The sequence below is a fragment of the Ambystoma mexicanum genome, chromosome 10 (genome assembly GCF_040938575.1).
Source record: "Ambystoma mexicanum isolate Mex_15411 chromosome 10, UKY_AmexF1_1, whole genome shotgun sequence".
Classification (NCBI taxonomy): Eukaryota; Metazoa; Chordata; class Amphibia; order Caudata; family Ambystomatidae; genus Ambystoma; species Ambystoma mexicanum.
Window position 1 is genome coordinate 1,573,782,238 of NC_090932.1, and position 18,931 is coordinate 1,573,801,168.

Sequence of the window (18,931 nt, forward strand, 5' to 3'; positions counted from 1 at the left end):
ACAGCGCCCTCCCACGCTGATAGACAAAGCGGGGAGAAACGCTTGCCGCTTTAGTGCCGTCCTTGACTCATGAGACAAGAAACAGTTCAGCACAGCCGGTGAGTCAGAGAGGACTGATAATAAACCCAACTGTGCTGGGCCTAAGGTTGCAGGCAGCAATATTGTTTAACAAAGAACTTGTGACAAAAAGCTTGTGTATTTGAACTTTTAAAGAAACCCCAGTGAAAGTCCAGATGCACAGTGGCGCAGCGTCACGTGGGAGCTCATACGAAGGACTCTGACTGGTCCTCTTTGTTGAAACTACAAGTACCAGGAGGCACTCGGAGAGGCCGGTGTGAGGAGTCCGAGGGGTCATATAAGGGTCAAGTGAAACCCCTTGTACAATTGAAAGTCTCTGATGCATAGACAAGAAGGAAATTAAAGGGAAACCTGGCTGGGGGCTTAAAGGAAAGCCTGACTGGGGATGAGATCCAGGTAAAAGGAAGAACCTAAGGGGCCTAAAGGAACTGTCGGGTGAATTGTGGAACGTGTGCACCCGACGGAGGGATGCCAAGAAAAAGCTAGGGGAAGGGTACCCTGCTTTATAATTAATTCTGAAATTGCGAACTAAGGCAAGTGTGAACCTGACGGAGGGATGCCGAAAGAAAGGTAGGGGAAGGGAACCCCGCTTTCAGATGAGATGAGCAAATCATGAACTGTGTTAGAATGGCTATGTGAACCCAACAGAGGGATGCCAAGGAAAAAGCTTAGAGAAGTAAATCCTATGTTGTGATAAAGCCAAGTGAACTGTGATATTGGCAAAAGTGAACCCGGCTGAGGAATGAGGAATGCCTGCGAATTAGGGTGAACAGTGATACACCCGTGAACATTGTGATGACAAGCGTGAACCCGACTGAGAGAGTTGTTATAACAAGACATTGCGACTCTTGAATGTTACGTTTCAATGAAAGGCCGTAGTGAACCCGACTGAGGGAAGCCAACGTTGCAAGAAGGATCGGAGCCCAGTGGAGGGGGTCAGAGGGTGAAGAGAAATCACCCGCCGTTAAGATTACTGAAAGGAACTTTTGTTTTTGTTGGTTGTGACACATCAGGACCTCTGTGGCAAGAGACTTTGTGTGAAAGAGACTTGGCAATTGACAATAATTACACACACCTGAAGGCCTGATATTTTGGAAACAAACTGTGAGGTCATGCTGGCGAAGCCCAGGAGTGTGCTGTGCTCAAAAGTCCCGCCTTGTCCCGTGCTAAAAACGTGGGGAAGGGAGACTCCAGCTATACCATCCTGGATTATCATTTTGAGTACACTTCTTTCTTTTCTTGTGAACATTATCCCACACTCTTTTGTAACGTAGCGGTAAGGATTGGCAATAGTGGTTATTTTAGTATATAGTGGTTATTTTAGTGTAGGCCCTTTATATTTCACTAAGACACCAGTGGGACTGTATTATTATTATTTGATGGTCGTAGCTTGCTCCCATCTTTGATTGAGGTTTAGATTAGGTGTTTATCTCACACATTATACAGTTTAATAAACACCCTTGAACTGTGATCAATTGTGTCTGTCTTTACTGTTGCCACCATGATTTCCTTACACAGTTGTGTGCCTGTTCCTTGTTTTGTCTTCCTTCCACCACTTCCCTTTTATCTGGCCACTGCTGCCCCCACAAGCTCTACACCCATTGGGTAACTACTGTTGCCTTCTATTCATCCTCTAATTAATCCATGGTGTCCCACTGGTCCTCCCGCAGATCTTTATTCGTACCTCCCATCTGGCCTTACTGTCCCATAACCTGCACTCTCTGCCCCCCGTTCATCATTCTTCCCATTCTCAACAGGAACATCCTTAATCGCAGTGCTGTCTAATCTGAACAACATGTCTCCGTCCCTCCACTCATCTAGGCCACACACTGACTTGCTCCCTCCTTTTCTGAGGGCCCTCAACTGTGCCAATTCCTCTTCGCTGCCTCTAAAGCCTCCTCAAACTCTTTCTGTGGCTTGGTATGCCATGGTACTGTAGTGTTAGGAGTCATAGCATATGGGGCGGTGCTGTGGTGGGTGAGGGCACATATGTTGAATTTGTATCCTGTGGTGGGAAGAGTTGGGTAAAGCCCTACTTGAAGCGGGGTTGCCAGCGTTCTTTCAAGCGCTACTGTTTTTACAACACTCTGGGCTAAATTACTTTCACACTGAGCCCTGCCTACATTGTTATCCTCTATGTCCTCCACCATTTTCCACAATTCTAATATTCTAATATCTCTTTCCTCCCTTTGAAGCTTCTTACCCATGTGTTTAGCAGCTACAAATGTGTACATGTGTTCCATTATCCCCCAATTATTCGTATCCTGCGCTGGCCACGGACGAGACACTCCGCCACCCACTGCTTATGGTATTTATCAATCTTATCTTTATACAGCAGAAATGCACCGCACATATACTCCAACTGAGTCATTACCCCCATGTTGATAACCTGTATATTCACAGAAAATTAAACCATATGCGAGATGCAATGTATCGTGAAAGTTCCTACCAGTCCTTTGTTCCCATCGCCCCTCCTCACACTTCCTCCACCCACTCACACGCTCTTTCACTCCTCACACCCACACTACTTCTTCTTCCACCGGCCCTCCCTTGGCCCCTGCTACAACACAATAAAATATGTAAAGCACTAAAACAACAAACCAAAAATAACAAACTAAAATAACAACCATTACTTCAACTATCTCTCCCGGAAGGGCCACCCCACATCAAATTCTTCGACCTCTGGTTCTCGAACGCCCTTACACCCCTCACCCCAACAAAACGGTCCTCTCAGAGATCAGGACCTACAACCAGGTGGTACACTACCAACCTCAAATCACTAAAAACCCTCAAGAACTGGCTGAACTGGACCTGAAGAACCATCTCTATGGCCCAGAACGAAACTGCCCTAGCAAGACTAACCAAAGCATACAGACTATAAATCAGAAAAAGCAGGAAAGCATTCTATGGGAACCCAAATCTTAAACTCTCGAAACCCGAGCAAAGGACTGCATAGAATCATTTCCGAATTCAACTCCCCAGCCTGCACTGACCTCCCACACCTTCCAATCCCTATGTGACACCTTATCAGAACACTTCCACAATGTCGCCATCGAAAGACACTCTGCCATCATCTCTAAATTGGAACACATGCCCCTACCCACCCCAGGTTCAACCCCACGGGGCTTATAGAGTCTCTTAAAAAACAATTGATAGGTAGATGGCACAATTCTATCAGTCTCACACATTTTGGCTTACTGGCACAATTCAACAGTTCAATCTCAGGCTTCCATCTTCTGGTAGTTCAGTCACTTCCTCAAGGCTTCGCCCGCCTTACCATTAACATTCAGTTTGCATTGACTTTCTCAATTTCTCACAGTTCTGCACAGGCTTCCCTCCGCCGGGCTCCGATCCTTCTTGCAACGTTAGCCTCCCTCAATCAGGTTCACTGTGGCCTTTCACTCAAAAAAGTATCACTCGATAGTCTACATGTCTTTTTCAACAACTATTGATTGCGGCCATCCCTCAGCTGGACTCAGACTTGTCACCACAATGTTCATGGGTATATCACTTTATACGCCCAATTTGCAGGCATCCCTCCGTCAGGTTCACATTTGCTGATTTCACAGTTCACTCAGTTTTATCACAATGCAGGATTTACTTCTCTTAGCTTTTCCCTTGGCATCCCTCCGTCCGGTTCACATAGCCATTCTAACACAGTTCATGATTCAATCATTTCATCAGTAAAGCAGGGATTCCCTTCCCCTAGCTTTCTTTCGGCACAGTTCACAAGACCCCTTTAGTTCTTCCCATTACCTAAGTTCGGGTCTCAGCCCCCAGTCAGGTTTTCCTTAAAGCCCCCCAGCTAGGCTTTCCTTAAAGCCCCTAGCCAGGCTTCGCACAGTTTTCCTCTATGTGTCAAAGACTTTCAAGTGCATGAGGGGTTTTGCTCGACCCTCGTAGGACCACTTTGACACTTCACACCAGCCTCTCCTAAGGCCTCTTGCTTTTCGTCGTTTCCACCAAAACATCCCAACCCAAAAGGTCTTCAGTCAGAGTCCTTCGAATGCGCGCCCGCGCGATGCCTGACCACTCTGTTCCTGAACCGTTTACTAGGGTTTCTTAAAGTTCTTTGTTTAACAAGGTTGCCGCCTGCAACCTTGGGCCTAGTACAGTTTAGTTTTACTATCTGTCTTCTCTGACTCACTGTGCTGAACTGTGCTGAACTGTTGGTGTTTCTAATCTCAGAAGTCAAGGACGGCACCACAATGGCAAGAGCTTCTCCCCGCTTTTGACTATCAGCACGGGAGGGCCCTGTGTGCTGTTGACAACTGCCACACCACACGCCAGCTGGACCTCCCGGTCTTATGCTTTCACTTTTGGAGGCTTCGCAGATCTGATTTGTAAAGCGCAAGGGCAATTCCCTCTTCATCGTCCCTCCAGGTCTCTCTGCCTTTCCCCTCCGCTTGAACTGCCGGTCCGGAATAGCTACTTCCTCGTGCGTTCGGCCTTGCTCGAAGTGTGCTTTCGTGCTCCACCTTTTATCCCTGTTGGGAAGGGAAAGTGCTGTCAGGTGTGCATAGTTATTGTTAAATGCCTGACTCTGCCTACCCTTCGGTTGGGACATGTCAGGTAAACGGCCCTGGTGTTGGTTCGTTTTCTGTCACAGTGTAGGAAAGTGTTTGTGTTGGAAAAGGGGGTGGGGGTAGAACTTCTAAGCATCCTACGAGGTAGGATGGGGAAAAGGTGTTATAAGAAAGGGGGTACTGTGTCTCACACATCCATGTCCTACTTCCACTCCCCGAGGACCGCTCATTCAGGTGATCCTCCCGCACTGGTCCACCCCCAGGAAATGGATCCAATAGCAATGGCCCTGTCCTGGCCACCTGGATGACAGATCCCCAGGGACTAGCAAGTGAGACACCGTCAGGTTTCTAACACACCCCAAAAAACTCTCAGATCTGGCACAGTACAACTCCCCCAGACTCGGCAGATGCTCTTTCTCAATCCAAGTGCCGATCATCTGAAACTCCCTCCCTCTGCACATTAGCAATATTGACAATAATTTGGCATTCAGAAAGCCCCTCAAAACCTGGCATTTACCTGCCTCCTCTTGAAAGCCTCCCCACTCTACACTCTCGATAGGCACACATAAACGCTGACCGAAACACAACAACACTCCTATCCACCAATACCCTATGGATGCTGGCAGCATTCACAACGGGACAACGTGACAAACTCTTCCTTCCCAAACACAACACTCATACCCACCAATACCCATGGATGCCAGCAGCGTTTGCAGTGGCACACTGTGGCAAACTCTTCCTTCTCAAACACAACAACACTCCTACCCACCAATACCCCACGGATGGCGACAGCACACCATGACAAACTCTTCCTTCCCAGACACAACAACACATCACGGATGCGGGCAGCGTTCACAGAGGCAGACTGCAACAAACTATCGTCCTGCCGTCAACCCTGGACCGCCATCCCTCCGGGCACTCTAGCACTGCTCAGAATTTTGTTCCAGGGAGACCACGAATAGTAAGACCAGTGAATCGCACTGGACCAAGAAAAAATAACACTGCAGTCGAAGTCCAGCCAAGCCTATGGTACGTACACCTTCCAACAAATCTGTGGACACAGGCACGGACATCATTCCATGCACCCTAGACTGCAGCTATGGCGATGCTATTCCGGTTTAGCAGCGCACTTAGCTGTCCACACTGAAAGCCCTGACGTACCTCAACACCTCTGCCATTAGTATACAGCGACAACCAAAGAAAACAATTCGGTTTAGCTGGGCACACGTTGAATCTTCAGCACTAGAACTCTATCCTAAAACACCACCCACCGACGTGCCTGACCTCGGGGCTGCTTACTGGAGCATAGCCAGCCTACCTAAGTCCTAACCCGGGAAAATTGCACACAAGCATCTTTAATTCAAATTCTTAGAACCTCCAAGAATTGACTGCAGTCACTGAGGGCATTCCAACCACAGAGCGCATTGAGGCCATACAAATGGGGTAAGAGTGCTATATAAATGACGAATACAATACAATACTTTATTTTATTCCCCCACCCGGGATATATTGGGCACAGGAATCCGAGCTCTCTACTTATATGGAGCCCCTACTTTTTTATTCTCCTCCTCACATCTCAAAATATGGTGCCTTCTTCTTCCCTGTCTCGGAGAGGGTCCCACTTCTTTATTTCTCTTCTCATATATATTTATAATAATGAAAAATAATTAAAAAACTGCCATGTGATCTTTACACACTACTCACCAATTCGCCATACTCTCTCACTCCCTCCTCTTTACACACCCCCACAATCCCATACGCCGCTGCCCTCATTCTCTCAATTCCCCTCCCACATCAACCCATGTTGTTGTCACCTGCAAGAGGTGTACTTACATCTGAATGTTCACCTGAGCTCCACCGTCACAGGGTCCCAATAACGGCCTGTACCTACCTAGGAGCTACGCCCGCTACAAAGAGCAGACAGGAATTCTGTGAAAACGGCTTCCGTGCACCACTACGGGTTGCACGCTTGGGATTGGTCACTGCAGGTGGGCGTGGCACTTCCAGATCTACGGTCTGGAAGCCTACATCTTTGCAAAAAACCTTGGATCAGGTCTGGGTCACCAAAAACGTAGAGAAGGCCCTCAACGCTCAAACCACAAAAATTACAACCCACTATGGAAAAAGGCCCAGCACACCTCTTGCAAGGAGAACAAGGTTTAATCTAAAAAAAGACAAATATGTGCCAACAAAGAACTCTGCTGCCACAGAGCGCTCTGGCAAAATCAGCATGAGCAAAGGTTTTTAAAGGTAAAAAGCATCACAACTGAAGTACATCACATAGTGTTATGCTCACCTGGTCTCTGCAGAGGCGGTGGGGCACAGTTGCAGCCCTCCCTGAACTTGAATCACTCCCTTCAGGCCTCTCCCTCAGTAGAAAAGCTGTGAGTGGTGGTACGTGGTGATACTGCTCCTGCGTGGAGATAAGAGTGTGTGAGTGCGTCAATCTGTGATTGTTGTACCTCTCGAACCCTTCACCCCAAAGTACGGTTTCTGTGAGCATACGCCAGTCCATAAAGCTCACCTGTGAAATATGGAAGATAAGCTCTCCGTCCTGCTACTTCTGGCAGGGCCACGTCGAATGGGATCTAGTTCCTTCACTGATTCCTGATACGGATTAGTCCAATCCAGCTGCGACTATGCTTTTCCTTATGATTGGTAAGTCTTTCTTGAGCTCTTGTGATGCTGTTCGTTCTGTTTAATGTCTTTATATGTTGCTCCTATTTATGCCTGCAATAATGTCTCTCTTCTGTTTTCTTCCCTTAGATGGAAATGCGGCCTTTATTCACCTATGAGACACGAGACGCGGCCAGATAGAAGATCGATGCTACTGCAATGTTCGACAGCAGGTAAGTGATGGTTTAAGGAAAAGCACGAAGTATGGCAATGTGCAACCTTAAACGGACAGTTTTTTTTAGGTCTATCCTTGTCTTCTGTTTTTCCTTGCAGGCGCTGCTGTCGACGATGGAGCGTGTCGTGCTGCGGTGCCAAGATGAAGATATCGGCGTTCCGGAAAGTGTAAAGATGAATACTTGGTTCGCCAAAGAGATGTACAGGTAAGAACAGCTTCCCCCAGTTGGTAAGTATGCTGTCAAGAAGCAGGATGTCCAGGAAGCAGGATATTCAAAGGTAAGTCTGACCTCAGGCGACGGTGAGCGTTAAGCTGCTTGCAAGTGCAGAATAACGCAAAGCGTCTGTCTTGAGGTTCAGGGCAGCTTATATAGCTGAGATTGTGGGCACGCCCATTAGGGCCGGCTTACCAACCACACCCTGCCAGTCTTAGAGAGTGAGCATGTGTGAAGGCAATCCATTAGCAGCCACCCCCAAGAATGCACTTGGGGTTTGCTTAATGGATGGAATGTTCAAGGTTAATGCATCCTGCTTAATGGATGGAATGTTCAAGGTTAATGCATCTGAAGTCATATGTCCATAATAAAAGCTTTTTGATGTTAAATGGATGTTCTTGTTTACTTTTGTTCATGAGCCTGGCGCCTGTGCATGTGACCCCTGCATGCCTGTGGCCCTGACTTCATGACCATGACAGTACTCCCCCCTCAAAGCCCCTCTCAAGGGTGGTTCTCCCGGTCCTGGTTTGGTGGGATTATTGCGATGGTACTGTCTGATTAAACGCGAGCATGGAGGTGTTCACTGGGTTCCCAAGTTCGGTCTTGAGGTCCGTAACCTTTGCAGTCAATTAGGTAATACAATTTTGATTGAACCACTTTGGAGTCCAGGATGGATTTGACTTCATATTCTAGTTCTCCATCTATTACTTCGGGCTCTGGCGGAGAACTAAACCGTGTATTGGATTTCATTGGTTTGAGGAGAGAGACATGAAATACGGGGTGAATTTTCATGTGAGATGGTAACTCCAATTTCATGATGACAGGATTGATTATGGACTTTATAGTATAGTGGTCCAGGTATCCTGGGCGACAAGCTCTTGGCCCCTTCAGGGGAATATATTTGGATGCTAACCACACCTTTTCTCCAATCTGGTAGGGGGGAGCTTCCTTCCGATGTCGATCAGCAAAAGTTTTTGTCTTTCCTTAGCCTTGGTCAGATGCTCTGTCGCCTCTTTAAGAACCTGAGTGATGGTTTTATGTAAGTTTTGTATGGCTGGCGTTTCCAGGGTATCGGGTGGATCAAATACTAATGTACTCGGATGTCTTCCGTGCACAGTGTAGAATGGTGTTTGCCCTGTGTTTGTGTGATGTTGTATGCTATCCAGAGTATCTTTTTCCAAAAATCCTCAGACTGTTGCAACATACACCTGAGATATTGCTCTAAAGCTTGGTTGGTTCGTTCAGTTTGCCCATCAGTTTGAGGGTGATGGCTTGTGGACAACTGGAGATTGACTTTGGCAATCATACAACAATTTCTCCAAAAGGCAGAAACAAAATGAGTTCCGTGATCAGATACTAATATTGATTTGAATCCAAGCAATTGAAAAATTTGCTCTAGGAGCACAGAAGCAAGAGTTGACGCAGTTGGGAGTCCCTTCAGAGGGATGAAATGGGCCATTTTGGAGAATAAGTCGACAACGACTAATATGGTGTTGTATCCATTGCAGGGTGGAAGATCCGTGATGAAGTCCATTGACAGGGTATGCCAAGGTGCTGGCGGTACTGTTAGGGGATATAGTAAGCCAGCAGGGTTCTGTTTCTGAGACTTGTGTTGTGCACAGACACCGCAGGTTTCAATAAATGGTCTGATGTCTTTTCTCCAAGTTGGCCACTAGTAGTTTTGTTTTACCTTAGCCTGAGTTTTGGCTATTCCTGGGTGTCTTTCCACTAATGAATTGTGGTAATTTCTGATGATTTGCTTTTGCAGTTCTTGGTCTTGGACATATAATTGCCCTTGGAAATACAGTAGATTTTCTTCAATGGTATACTGGTCATCTTTTAACAGCCATTCCTGTTGTGTTGATTGATCCATCGGGGATTACAAACTGGTTCTTTGGTCAGCCACACATGTGGTGGCAGCTATTCTGGTTTGAATCGTTTCCTCAGGAATTATGGCCACAGGGTCGGATGCTGTAAAAGCCTCTTTTTCTTCACTCATGCGTGATAGAGCGTCTGCTTTCCCATTGCGTACTCCAGGTCTATACGTGATAATAAAATTGCATTCTGTGAAAAAGAGAGCCCAACTAAGTTGACGCGAGGATTGTGGTTTGGCGGTTTTCAAGTATTGCTAAGTACGGTGGTCCGTGATGACAGTGACCGTATATCTCGCCCCAAGAAGGTAATGTCTCCAGGCGTTGAATGCTGCTTTAATCACCAGTAATTCCTTAGCTGTGATTGCGTAGTTCAACTCGGGGGCTGAAAATTTGTGGGACCAGAATGCGACAGGTGTAGTTGTCCTGTTTCAGGGTCCCGTTGTGACAATACTGCTCCCATGGCTATTTTTGAAGCATCTGTCTCAACTATGTAAGGTAGGTCTGGTTGTGGGTATCGAAGGACTGGTGCTGTAATGAATGCTAGTTTCAACTTCTGGAAGGCTTCTTCAGCTTCTGTCGACCAATGGAACTTTTGATTTTTCTTTAACAATGAGGTAATTGGATGTATAATTTGTGAAAACCCAGGTATAAACCAACGGTAAAAGTTGGCAAATCCGAGCATGCTTTGCACTCCTTTCGTGGATATTGGTGATGGCCACTGGTGGATTGCATCCACCTTTCGTGTATCCATATGTACGCCTTGTGGTGTGAGTATGAAACCGAGAAATTCAACTTCGGTTACATGGAAAAAATGTTTTCCAACTTGGCATACAATTGGTGTTGTCAAAACTTCTCTAAGACTGCTCGGACATGGCCTACATGTTCTTCCATGGAATTTGAGTAGATAAGAGCGTCGTCAATGTAAACAAGACAGCAAACGTCCAGTAGTTCGCAGTGTACATCATTTATAAAGAATTGGAACGCAGCGGGGGCATTGCGTAGCCTAAAGGCCATGACCTGGTATTCAAAGAGACAGTACCTAGTGCGGAAGGCCGTTTTCCATTCATCTCCCTCTTTTACTCTTACAAGATCGTATGCTCCACATAAATCCAGTTTTGTGTAGATTTGAGCATGTTTCACTTGGTCCAGGAGCTCTGGTATAAGTGGTAAAGGATATCGATTTTTCACTGTGATCTGATTGATGGCTCTATAGTCGATGCAAGTTCTTAAGTCCCCCTCCTTTTTAGGCACGAAGAATAAGGGCGAGGAGGCAGGTGACTTGGACGGGCGAATGAAACCGTTCGCCAGGTACTGATCCAGGTAAGTTCTAAGATGCTGATTTTCCTGTTCTGTCTGAGAGTAAATTTGGCTGCAAGGGATCTGGGCTACGGGCACAAGATCTATTTGACAATCGTAGGATCTGTGCGGGGGCAGAATGTTGGCTCGCTCTTTTTTGAAGACATCCTGGTAATCTTGGTATTCAAGTGGTAAGGAGCTGATGAGGCCCAAGACGATTCCTTTTTTTGGTTTCAGATTGGTGTCATCTTTTTTGTAAGATGTGTCGGCACAATCATGAGGAAATGTCAGAACTCGTTTTCGCCAGTCGATCCTAGGATTGTGGGTCTCCAGCCAGGGCATTCCCAATATCATCTGGAACTGAGGAGCACCGATGAGATCGAAAGTAATGTCCTCTTGATGCCCGTCCTGAAACAGAAGCTTGACTTTCTCGGTGTATTGTGTCACTGGGCATGATGATAGCTGAGAACCATCCACAGCAGTGGCGTTTTCCGATTTCTGCTTCTGTCGGAGAGGAAGGCCTATTCGGAGAGCCAAATCTTGGTCAATGTAGTTACCCACAGCTCCACAATCAATATATGCCTCCAAGGCATGAATTTCTGATGGTTGCTTGTGATTCACCAAAAGCACTGGAAGGACTAGGTGTGAGGTCTGTACAGATTCCTTTTTCATGCTAGACAAGCGGACCCCTACACTTGCCGGGCATTGGCGTTTCCCGAGTTCTGTTCTTCTTCTTCATCAGTTTTGTCTGTTGGCCCAACCGTTTTCTTGGGTGGTTTTACAGGGCAGTCACAGAGGAAGTGACCTGCTTGTCCACAATATAAGCAAAGCTGTTGTTGTCTTCTTTTTTCCCTTTCTGCTTTGGTAAGGGGACTTTGTAATCCAGAAATTTGCATTGCCTCAGACTGTTCATGTGGTTTAGTCTGATTCTTACGAGGTTGTATGTAAACTGACTGTCCCTCTGATCTAGCTCAATCCATTTTCCGATTCTGCAACCTATCATCGAGTTGCACCGTCAGGTCTATGTAGTCCGCACATCTCTCATGGGGATTCACCACTTGTGCCAACACATCCTTAAGTTCTCCTCGTAACCCTTGGTAAAAGAGTGTAGTCCTCTTCTCTTCTGGCCAGTTGGTCTGGGCTATGAGACGATTGAAGTTTGCAATATAAGTTAATAGATCTTGACTCCCTTGTCTGAGTGACAACAACTCATTGTCCAGAGCTTGTCCTTGAGTATGACGGGCAAACAATTTCTCCATCTGATGTTGGAAATTCCCAAAGTTCCGGAGTAAAGGGTCATCTTGATTGACCAAAGGTATAGACAAGTCTGCCGCACTACCTCCTAAATACAAAAGTACAAACGCCACTTTGGCTTGGTGATTAGGAAAGGCTCCTCGTCTGCACAAGAAATGAAGGCGACATTGGTTCATAAATACAGCAAACTTGTTTGGGTTGCCAATGAAGCGTTCGGGAGGGGCTAGAGGCACTGCTCCTGGAAGAACCACCTGAACCGGTGTTGATTGTTGTGGTGTGGAAGAATTAGAAGAATCAGTCACTCCAGGCAGTGGAACCTGTCCTGCTTGTGCTTGTAGCATTTGTCTTGCCAATTCGTCAGTTCTTTCTCGAGTTACAATAAGATCCCTCCGTAATGCATTGGTTTCCTGTCTTGAAGCATCTACCACAGCCCGTAATTCTCCTAGTAAGAGGGCTAAGTGATCTGTTTCTGAAGTTTCCATAACGCCCAGTCAGAGAGTATTACAGGCTTTGCATTCTGTTACGCTCACCTGGTCTCTGCAGAGGCGTTGGGGCACGGTTGCAGCCCCCCCTGAACTTGATTCACCCCCTTCAGGCCTCTCCCTCAGTAGAAAAGCTGTGAGCGGTGGTACGTGGTGATACTGCTCCTGCGTGGAGATAAGAGGGTGTGAGTGCGTCAATCTGTGAATGTTTTACCTCTTGAACCCTTCATCCCAAAGTATGGTTTCTGTGAGCATATGCCGCCCATAAAGCTCACCTGTGAATAATGGAGGATAAGCTTTCCGTCCTGCTACTTCTGGCAGGGGCGCGTTGAATGGGATCTAGTTCCTTCACTGATCCCTGATAAGGATTAGTCCAATCCAGCTGCGACTATGCTTCTCCTTATGATTGGTAAGTCTTTCTTGAGCTCTTGGGATGCTGTTTGTTCTGTTTAATGTCTTTATATGTTGCTCCTATTTATGCCCGCAATAATGTCTCTCTTCTGTTTTCTTCCCTTAGATGGAAATGCGGCCGCAATGCAGTTGTGAGATTTGAGACGCGGCCGGATGGAAGATGGATGCTACAGCAATGTTCGACAGCAGGTAAGTGATGGTTTGAGGAAAAGCGCGAAGTATGGCGAAGCGCAACCTTAAACTGACTGTTTTATCGATGTCTAACCTTGTCTTCTGTTTTTCCTTGCAGGAGCTGCTGTCGACGATGGAGCGTGTCATGCTGCGGTGCCAAGATGAAGATTTCGGCATTCCGGAAAGTGTAAAGATGAATACTTAGTTCGCCAAAGAGATGTACAGATAAGTGTCACAGGTTTCCCGCCTTCTCACCTGTCTGTGTTGTTTATTGGAGTTCTTTGATGGAGTCTTCTTGCGCACAGTTCGGGTCTTGTATAACCCTGTGCGTACGTCCTCGGGTTCCAGCGTGCGTTCGGCGATCCGACTCCTGGAACTTTCAGAATGTCCGGGAAGTCCCGGAAAACGCTGAAAAGTGTACTCGGAGACCGGTACACGGAGATCCGGGATGCAAGAGGTAATAAAGAGGAAGGGGATGAATGAGGAGGAAAAATAGGGGCCAGGAACCAGGAATCAAAGAATTTAGCGAGAGCGAACTACGATAGCGCACGTCTAGCCACTGCAAGCGGTAGCATTGAGACGCGTGGGGCCGCGGGGGCGTGGCTTCTTTATAGAACGTGCTGCGTCTGACGCGGAAGCTGGTAAACAGCGTTCCGGGTTTGACGGCCATGTTGGGAGAACTGCTGAGTGCAAGCCCCTACGTGTCAGGGACCAGGAAGTCCAAAAGGGAGGCGTCCGATGGTTCATGACAGCATGCCTCCTCCAAAGGCCTGTACCTCTGGGTTTGCCCGGGTGTATAAGATGATACCTTCTGAGTAATCTGGGGACATTTAGGTTTGAGATCGGTTCCCAGGTGCATTCACTAGGAGGGTACCCTTTACACTCAACCAGGTACTGTAGCTGACCGCGTCTGTAGCTGGAGTCACATATTCTGGACACTTCGTATTCCAGCTGGTCATCGACAATTACAGGGGTAGACCTCGGGCCAGTCCGGGAGGACTGGACGTTTGGTTTCATTAGAGACGTGTGTAACACTGGATGGATCCTCTTCCAGGAGTCTGGTAGTTTGAGTCGGAAGGCCACTGGGTTTATGGTTTCCTTTATGGAAAAGGGGCCATAGTACCGGGGAGCCAATTTATTCGGCCGTAAATGCCGAGGCAGTAGTTTCGAGGATAGCCAGACCTTATCACATACTGCATAGGAAGGCCCTGGTCTTCTTTTGGAGTCTGCATAATGCTTGGTGTTAGTTCAGGCCCTTTCTAGGTGTTCCTTGGCTTCCTTGTGTACGTTGATGAGACTTTCAATCCAGGAGTCGACTGTAGGTACTAGTGTAGGATGTGGGAGAATGGAAGGTAGAACCGAAGGGTGGAATCCTTGGCTGCAAAAAAAAGGGCTGGTCTTAACAGCCGAGTGATCAGAATTGTTGCAGGCGAATTCAGCCACTGGTATTAAGAGTGACCAATCATCCTGTACCTTGGTGGTCAAACAATGAAGATATTGCTCTAGGGTTTGGTTCACACGTTCAGTGGCTCTGTTAGTCTGTGGATGATAACCTGAAGAGAGGGCGCGTTGGATTCCTAGTATACGGCATAAGTGTTTCCAAAATTGTGAGATGTATTGAGGTCCTCTGTCTGATATGATCTTGGAAGGGAGTCCATGAAGTCGAAATATGTGGTTCAGGAAGATTCCAGTGAGTTCTGAGGAAGATGGTAGTTTATACAATGGTGGAAAATGAGCCATGTGAGTGAATAAATCAATGGTGACCATGATAGTCGTTTATCCCCTGGAAGGTGGCAATTCCACAATAAAGTCTGTAGCGATTAATTCCCAGGGCCTTGTCCGTAGCGTAGGTTGAAGTAGGGGACCCACCAGTTTCTTGTTATCATGCTTGTTCTGATTGCAGACTGCACAGGCTTGGATGTACAGTTGAATGTCAACTTTCATTCTTGGCCACCAGAATTGTCTTTGTATTAGGCGAAGAGTGTTGGTGATGCCACGATATCCTGAGTGAAGGGTATTGTGACAGAGGTTTATAATCCTTTGTTGTAGTCTCTGTGTGGGAATGACCAGGCCATTATCCTTGAACAGATACCTGTCCCTTGTTCTAAGATTCCATCGATTCTTCCCTGTAAAGTCCTTCCAGATCTCAGAGGACTGGGTTTGCATCCGAATGTCTTCCAGGGGGCTGATTGCTTGGGCTACAAAAATTGTGTGGGGAAACATCTTTGGGAAGGACCGATCTTCAAGGGTTTCGTAGTCGGGACGTCGGGATAAGGTGTCAGCAATTATGTTCTGTGTTCCAGGAACATGATGGATCTGGAACTGGTATTGGGCAAAGAAGAAGGTCCAACGGGCTTGACGACTATTCCTACATTCCAGAGATTGTAAAACTTGAAGATTCCGATGGTCTGTACGGACCTGAACAGGATGTTTTGCTCCGAGAAGTAGATGAGGCCACTCTGTGAAGGCTTGATGGATGGCTAACAGATCCGTTTCCAAACCAGAATAATGAGATTCGCTGGGAGTTAGGGTTCGTGAAAGGTAAGCGATGGATGTTCTAAGTTGCCCTCGAATTCCTGCTATAGAACTGCTCCTATGGCGTAGTTAGAGGCATCTGTCTCCACTAGGAAAGGTCGATTGATGTCAGGTTGAGCCAGGATGGGGGCTTGTGTAAACTCTGCATTCAATCGTTGGAACGCTTCATCTTGGGCTGCTGTCCAGAGGAAGGGAGTATCTTTTTTCAACAATGTATAATCGGTTGAACTATCTCAGAAAAGGATGGTATGAATTTCCGGTAAAAGTTTGCAAGGCCCAGAAAGGATTGAATCTGTTTCAAGTTAGTTGGAACAGGCCAGATAGTATGGCTTTTACTTTTGAGTGGTCCATTCCAATTCCTTCTGCACTAAGGACAAATCCTAGACAGTGAACAGTAGAGACATGGAAAAGGCATTTATCGGGTTTAGCCAGGAGCTTGTGTTCACGTAGTCGCTGTAAAACTGCCTTAACATGCTCTTCATGCTTAAGATGATCCTTGGAGTATATCAGAATATCGTCCAGGTAAACTATGACGAAGAGGAATAGCATATCGTAGAACACCCGGTCCATGAAATGTTGCAAGACCGCTGGGGCATTGGTGAGTCCGAAGGGAATGACCAGCTATTCAAAGGGACCAAAAGGTGTTCTAAAGGCTGTTTTCCATTCGTCACCCTCCCTTATACGGATCAGATGGTAGGCACCTCTGAGATCCAACTTCGTGAAGACTACAGCTCCTCTGACCACTTCCAGGATATCGGAGATTAAGGGCAATGGGTAGCGGTCCTTGAGGGTGCATTGATTTAGACCTTGATAATCAAGACAAGGCCTAAGCTCCTTAGTATCTTTCTTGGGAACAAAAAACAACAAAGCTCCCGCTGGAGATTTGGATGGTCGTATGGTGCCATTTTCAAGGTTGGTATCCAAGTATTCTCGGAGGGCCCTTTTCTCTGGTTCGGATAGAATGAACATCCTTTCAAAGGGAATCACTGCCGAGGGTTCAGTATCAATAGCGCAGTCTTCAGGTCTGTGAGGGGGTAGGGCCTGAACTATGGCAGTTGAAAACACATCAGTGTAATTCTGATAGGCCCTAGGAACCTGGATAATATTTGAGACCGTGAATGGGCCTAGCTGGTCTGTCAGCGTACCTTCAGAAGATCTCGACGAGGAATCCAGGGATAGACAGTAAGACATACAATGCTCGGAGTCAAGAAACAAGGATCCTGCTACCCAGTTGATGTATGGGTTGTGCTTCTGTAACTATGGCATACCCAGTACCATTCGGTAATGGGCAGACTTTATGATGTCAAATTTGATCACCGTCATGCCTGCCGGACATACCTCTGGACCAGGAACGACTTCTCCATACAAGATGAGATACGCCCATTAAACCAGTAGACCTTTTTACTCAAAATGGAGGTTGTTCGATACATTGTCCGGAAAACGACATCTGCATTTTTCACGTCGTTAGTTTTCACGTGACATAGGTCTGTCACGTGTATCACGGCAGTGCGTACATAAGCAGTGTAGTAACTCCATTCGCTGCTTCTGATTAAGTCAATTTTGGCGTTTGTAGCTGAACTCGGACCTGCGTTCTCGCATTCCTTTCAGCAAACTTCTTGGGCCTAATTTGAGCTTGTTTTCCTCCACACGCTAATCCTGGGTTGCGTGTATCCTGTTCGCGTGTCAAATCTCCACGCGAACGCTGTCTGCAAACGCGGCTGTCCTGAGCTGCGTGAATCCTGTTCGCGTGCCAAATCTCCATGCGGACGCTGTCTGCAAGCGCGGCTGTCCTGAGCTGCATGAATCCTGTTTGCGTGCCAAATCTCCACGCGGACGCTGTCTGCAAGCACGGCTGTCCTGAGCTGCGTGAAACCTGTTCGCGTGCCAAATCTCCACGCGGACGCTGTCTGCTAGCGCGGCTGTCCAGAGCTGCGTGAATCCAGTTCGCGTGCCAAACCTTCACGCAGACGCTGTCTGTAAGCGCGGCTGTCCTGAGCTGCGTGAATCCTGTTTGCGTGCCAAATCTCCACGCGGACGCTGTCTACAAGCATGGCTGTCCTGAGCTGCGTGAAAACTGTTCGCGTGCCAAATCTCCACGCGGACGCTGTCTGCTAGCGCAGCTGTCCAGGGCTGCGTGAATCCTGTTCGCGTGTCTAATTCTTCACGTAGAAACGCTGTCTACAAGCGCGGCTGGCTTGGCTGCGTGTAAGCTGTCGCATGCAATCCTGCACGTGTTTGTCTGAACTATTTCGAACTTTGGTACCTGTGACAGTCAACAGGTGAGATTCTTATTTTGTTCTTTGTGGGAAAGGAAGTATTTCATGAACTATTGGAAGGTGAATGTGCACAGTACATTGGACGCTATCCTGTGATGCACCAACCCGGTATCTAGCGAGAGCCTCGTGCCGTTCGGGATAAGTCTCCCTTACTAATCTTCCCTTCCTTTGTCGTTTGTTCAACTCTTGAGACTCTTCAAGAAACGGTCCTGGTATTCTTCAGTTTAGCCTTAAGGTCAGTGTCTGAATTATCCCAATTCTGTGTTTCTTAGTATTTAACTTGGGACAGTGTCTTATGATACTTATCTATTCTAGGCATACTTCCTGTACCATTCCCACGCCCTTTCCAGTGATCCATCTCTGAGTTGTATCATTTGGAAGGTCTAATTTGACCTGCCTACAATCAAGTCGTGTGAAGATAGGATCCGGAAAAGCCCTACCAAATTGTATCCTTTTTGGGTTACTATATCCTTTTCAGTTGATACTTTGGTGATTTATGACAATCACCTCTTGATGATGGTTTATCGAGAGCTGGATCTCTTTGGTTTGTAGGGTTATGGGTCCTGAAGAGAGAGGTCTTCCATCGATAGCCTCTACAGGTTGCATAATGCCTCGAGTTTCTTATGGAATGTGGTGGGTAGTGACCCAATCTTGATCTATGAATATCCCCATGACTCCACAATCCACCAATGCCAAAATGGAGTAGGTTCCTTTCTTGGATGGCGATACAAAGGCCTGCAAGATCACAAGATTGTTTTGTCCAGGAGAGTTCAAGGATGGATTAGATGTGGAGCAAACATCTCTCTCGCGAAGCTGTGCTCCTTCTATGATCGTGCGCTGGCGTTTCCCGAACGCCCTGGAGGAGGTAAGGGACATTCTCTCACAAGATGTTTGTCTGAGGCACAATACATACACAGCCCAGTATGAATCCGTCGCATTCTTTCTTGCGGGGATGTGGGTCAG